Below are 6430 nucleotides of genomic sequence, written 5' to 3'. Positions count from 1 at the left end.
TCGGTGGACCTTCTTAATGAATTAATTCTGGAGTCTCGGGAAAATCTCGCCGTCGGCGCCCTAGTTTAATTCTTCACATTTTGGTCCTTCTCGCTCCAAATTTGCTCCTTTTTGCATTTTTTTGCTCCAATAAACTTAATTCATCATTCCTGCAATAAAACATCAAAAATATCTTTCCTTAAAGTGTAATATCATAATAAACAATATAAAATAGGTATGAAAATCTCAACATATTTTTCTTTGGTCAACGATACAGGAGTAATGTTGTAATTACATATTATACTTTGGGTTTACTCCTGGGGTTATAAATAGGCATGTTAGCAACCCCAGGAAGTATTCTTGACTTCTGTAATCCCTTCTGTAAATGTTGAAAGGAACTCGCTGCTCTGTTCTCGAGGACGTATGCATCTTTGTCGAACCTCGTTAAAACTTTGTGTTCTTCTGGATTTGTGTCAATTCCTATTTTTTTCCTTAATTTCTCAACCGATTTGATATGTAAGTGCATAGAAATTGAGTGGTATGTATGTAAATCCCCCATTATATATATTTTTTTGAACAGTGCATAGGAATTGAAGTGGTATGTATGTAAATCCCCCAATATTTTTTTTTGATAGGGCACATGAATAGAAGTAATATAAATGTAATTGCCACAGAAATAACATCTATTTTCTCTAATTCCTGAATGATTTTTTTTTCACATTTCTTGCTTTTACTTCACTCATTTTCTTTCATGTACGCAAATTGCAGTGCAAATTGCAGTGACATCAGTTAGATCCAACATAGTGGATCTAAACTCACACAAAAATATAACAAGTGAGGGTAATTGCTTAGCAGTAGTTATACCTCATATGTGAGGGTAAATTCCAACGTTCTCAAGCAGTAAAATGAAAAGTGATGTGAGGGTCGAATACATACTCATATGAGGCGAGACAGGAGGAGAAGGAAGACTGGGTGGGGTGAGTGTGAGGTCGAAAATATACCTCATATGTGCCGATCTCCAAGACAGTGAAGGGGCAGAAAAGAGATCGGAAGGGCGAGGGAGAGGGTACCTCCGGAATTCTTACCCTAAATGTGATAAGCAGATGCAAAACGAGGCACATTTCCGGCTTCGCGCCTATTATCGATTTTGTGAATTGAGTTTTGGAGCGGCACCAAAACGCCTCCCTGAGCGTGTTATTCAAACAGATCAGCGACATTTTCAAAATGTTGACGCACCCATTAAGCTGCCCCAAACAGGGCCTAAATCTTGTTGCTTATTTAAAACTACCTACACCCGTTGTCTCTCTATTGGTTTTGACCTTCTGTGTGTCATGATCTTATTAGCCGCCAATGATAATCTTTTGGTGAATCTGATGTTGAGTCCCAAACTCCATCATATCAATCCAAATGGATTAAGGCCATCAATCTCATCTGAATTAAAATAGACGACATTAGTTCATCGTCCCGAATGGGTTGCGAAGCGATGACCGTCTAACTTAAAACTTATGGATCTTAATCAATTCTTTATGGAATTGATTGATTCAAAAACCAAAATGATCGTCTCGAAGAGCTCTAAAATCACAATGGCTAGAATCTAAAACTTTAAAAGTTCTCTTTAGAAAGATTGAAAGTTGAAATAAAACATACTTTAAAATGAAATTACCTTGATTCAAAAGATATATTCTCGATCCAATCCTTCGAGTAGCTTTCAAGAGACTAAATTAAGCTCCTCACAGCAATAATTCAAGATCTAAAGGGTTTTTTTACAGGATTTCGATCAACTCCGACCGCCCATCTCAGAATTTTGACCAAGTGGGCTCGATTTTCAAGGAAAATAATTTGGGAAGTATTCCTTAGGTTCAAGAAGAATAATAAAGCATTTAGATTTGAAATCCATGTAGAAATTGACAATATTTGGAAGCTTTCAATTTTCAATCATGGCTTTCATTGTGGTATTTTTGATAATTTTTGCTATGAAAAAGGTAAATGATACTTGAAAATGAACTTGAATGAAATAAAGCAAATTCCAAAATGATTTAGGTAGAATTTTGATAGGAAATTTTGGGTTTAGCATAAGTTTAATGGGTATTTATTGGTTGGGGTGAAGGGGCAGGGCTAGCCTTATGATTAGTCCATTCTAATTGTCTGGATTAGTGATGTGGCTTGTCAATTCTTGCTAACCAATAGGAAGTAGGTCATGATTGGTGTGCCACCATTGTAACATATGTGCTTCAAGAAATGTCCATGGCTTGTCATGTAAGTTTCAAAATGGCCTAAGCTTGGTTTTGGCTTCCCTTGGGCAGAAGTGGGAGTTGGAAGGGAGTTCTAAATCAAACCAATAAGTTTCTAACAAGTGTAGGGAAGTTAGATCAATAATTGGAGCTTTCTTGGTGGAAGGCTTCAAATGGCTCAATTGGCTTGATGAGAACTTGAAATTAGCTTCAAAATGGATTCAATTAAAAGGATTTGGCATTATGATTCAAAACAATATTTGGGTGAACTTTGGGTTTGGAAAAAGAACCAATAGAAAGCTTCAAGGCCTTGGTAAAGGTTTGTAAATATTCATCATGCGAAGGTTGTGGGCCTTGCTAAAGGTTTGTAAATATTCATCATGCGAAGGTTGTGTGCAAGTGCAAATTTTTGTATTTTTTCTTTAATTTGAAAATTATTCATTTTTAAATTTTAAAAAAAAAATATGTGTAGTTTTTTAAATATCTTTATGAATATTTAATAAGGTAGTCGATTCATTACTGTTTATTTTTCATCTCTCTATCTTTCTCTCCCTCTCTTGGCATTGCATCCCTCTCAGTCTCTCTCCTTCTCCCTCTCTCTGCCCCTCTCTTTTATCATATGCTCTATTCCTTGGGTCTGATTCATGAATAAATCAGACTTCAATAATTATATATGATTTTTTAGCTTTAGGGGTGTACGCAAACTAAGCTAAAATATGACCCAAACTAAATTTGAATTGTTTGCAAGCTCATGAGCTGAGCTTCTCAAGCAATGAGCACAAATTTGCACTCACATGTTATATGTGCTTGAGCTTAATTTTGGCTTGGGTTAGAACAAACGGTACTAGATTAAAAATAACTAATAGAGTTCTCGTATGTCCAATCCTTGAAAAAGTGATTTTATGTTTCATTAATTTCCATGCATTAGACATGAGTTTGATTATAAATAAGAAATTTCAAGAATAGTCTCACTCCTATTTCCCACTTAATTCTTAAGTTTTTGGGCCTTGACATGATATGTTAATTTTCTTAAACTAACCTAACCGAGTCATAATCATTGACATCTAGTGAGTTTTCATCGTTGAATTATCTAGCGAGATCTTAGATGAGCTCCCATCAATTATTGATGCTTCCTCCAATGATATTTCATATTAGCATTTGTTAACCAAGTTGCATTTTCTAGTGAACTCATGCAATTACAATATCTACTGAGCACTATTAATAACATGTGGCTCAAACCCATGACATGAGCTTGAGCCACTACAAGAATTTAGTCTATTTGCAAGGGTCGTGTGTCATTGATGAATATTATAAAATCACCAGTTAATCATTTTTCAACTTCTTTTAAATGTTTTTTTGGGTGTAACTAATATGCTTTGTAAAAAAATTTCTAACCTACGGACTTTCTGATGGTTTATAATTACCAACAGTTTAGCGAAGGGTCCTACTTGATAGTACATATTAAGATAGAAATTGTTGATAAATCATCAATAATATAAATGATGGTCTTAAATTGTTGGGTCTCTTAATAAAATCTATTGATTATCCATGGAGACTCCATCAGTAACTCACTGACAGATCAAAAGCTGTCAGAAAACTATAGAATGAGAACAATTTATTGGTTTCTTTTGGGTTAGTTTATAGAGTTATTTACCAAGGGATGAGGCTAGGGATCATCGATAGCCCATCATATGACTGTCCATTATCCGTGGGAGAGGTGTTGAAAACTTATAAAATTTAAAAAAAAAAAAGTAAAGATCTTTCTTTATTTCATTAAAACTTTTACAACTGCAATCATAAAATAGATACAAATCCAATAATACATTACACACTGAAATTTGATAATGTAGGCAGTTATTAGATGTATATCATATTAATGAATTTATAAAGTAAACATACAAATAAATACAATGCATTTAGCCAAATAATTAAAATAGTTATAAAGAAAACTAGCATGTTCCTTTGAAATGTTTGAGAACAAAAAAAAAAATTTTAATTGTCCTAATCTTCCTATGTTCTCTCATCATCCTCTTCCTCAATTTTGTACTCTATCATTTTCTTTCTAACCCAACATTAGAACAAATTTAATTATGACTTAACTTTAGCTCTACTTTAAATCTCAACTGGGCAAGCTGGGGAACAAATCGGGTTCAATATTTGAAGTGAATGTGAACACCTGCCTATGAACCTCATCCTCCTTAGTAGTGATAGAAGTGGATGCTCTCAATGCCCTCGAGGAAGGATGAGTGTCAAAGGCCAATGTCTGAGAATCCAATATGTAGACCTATTCCTTCTATTTGCCTCTGACAACATCCCTCCATAGAACAAAAGCAAACGAATCATGACTAAGGATTATAGATCCTCTTGTACAGTAGAACTGTCTCTCCTTCGATTTTTGGAAGGAATCCTCCAAAAAAATGTAAAAAAATATTAGAGATAAAATCAACTTCAATAATCATTTGAATTGCACAATAACAACTCTTGTGACTTACATGGGTTGCATAGGATTTGATGTTCAACAAAGTCTGGTCTACCAACTGATTATGGGCACACTTGTGTAACTCGATAGTGACAAGCTCTTTTCTCAACTCTATAGTATGTCAAAGTAAGAAAATAGTTAGTACATATTTAATTTACAATAAGATTTAATGAAAAAATGAAAACATACTAGCCTCCTCTTGTACTTAGTATGTGGGAATGCCCCATTAGTATGTTTGGTGGCTCCCATGCCTCCACAATCAGAGCGTCAAATTTTTTTGGTCTGCTGACTCTTCTTCTGGTAAATTAGAGCATCCCAGGCTCTATGCAGGGCATCAAACACATTTTCCTAGAGTCATATAGGACACTAATGTTTCTTTCATACCTCGCTAAATTTGTTGTGAAGACCGTTTCTCCCATTACTTGTAAAGTTTCTCTAAATATACATATCATGCTCAAAGTGTCAGGAGAACTATTTCAGTGAAAAAAAAAGATCAATAAAGATATATATATGTGTTTGAAGTTGAAAAAAAAAAAGATCAAAAAAAAGAAGACCGTTTCTCCCGTTATGTGTTTGTCATGTACCTCAAACTCTTTAAACCACATATCTCGAGTGGCTATTGAGACATCCTTCCATGATAGGTACGAAGCATCATATTTAATCCAAATAATATCCTTCCTACAATGAATGGTTTGTATGGAGGGATAAAATATAGAAAATAGATAAAATTAATTTTGTATTAAATTAAAGATATAAATTATTAGTACCAGTGTCTAAAAAATTTACATCTCTCCCAAAAACTCAAGCTGATAAGTGATGCTCATGCTACCCAACACAGCTTAATCAATAATAGTATTATGACCCTCTGTCAGAGTAAAAAAAAAATTATAGTCATACCCGTTGATGGTGTTGGTATGGTAGGAGGAGCAGGGTTGTAAATCAGAGTGTGTGGTGAAGTTGGCGGTGTTAGAATAGAGGCCTATGGGGATGATGACCACAATGCTGGTTGCAGTGTTAAGCGATGGGGTAGTGCATACCTACATGGTAGTGTTGTCGTATTGGCTAATGAAGACCTTCCTCAAGTACTTACCTCACCTATGTCTCTCACAAGGAGAGAGGCACACAACTCCAAAAGCCATTCACATTAAAGGAAAAAAATATTAATTAGTAATGAAATTAGAAAAGCCATCTGCCACTATCAACCAGACCTAGGGGCTCACTAATATTGAAATTTACAAAAGGTTAAGGAATTCTCAACTCTGTGATGGTTGCTATCGTGATTTCTTTTCTTGCTCCAAGCTTCGACCACACTGATTGTAGGGATGAAGCTCTCCTTCAAGAGGAGAGTCTTGCAAATTCAATGAAGCCTTTAATAGCTCACTTTTTTCTGAATGTGGAAGTGGGATGGACTGGGGAATGGTGAATGGAGAGAAGTAAGATGAAAATATATGGGAGAAAGATGAAAGCGGAGAAATGTTGAAAACTCACTTCCTTTTCACCAATGGTCCTTCTCCAAGAAAAAAGAAAATGACATCCAAGAGCAAGAAGCTCCCCCTTCCTTCTTCATTCAGCTCCCCCTTCTTTTTCACGTGCTCCCTCCAAAACAACTACCAATGTTATCTACATAGTAAGCTATTAAAACCTAAATCCATCAAAAGAAGAAGAAAATGAAGAAGTAGAAGAAGTAGAAATGAAAATTTTAGCTTGTTTATTTGGCCCACAAGGTCAAAAACGAATCTTT

This window comes from Phalaenopsis equestris, unplaced genomic scaffold (genome assembly GCF_001263595.1).
Source record: "Phalaenopsis equestris unplaced genomic scaffold, ASM126359v1 Scaffold000531, whole genome shotgun sequence".
Lineage (NCBI taxonomy): Eukaryota > Viridiplantae > Streptophyta > Magnoliopsida > Asparagales > Orchidaceae > Phalaenopsis > Phalaenopsis equestris.
This window is presented reverse-complemented; position numbering follows the sequence as displayed.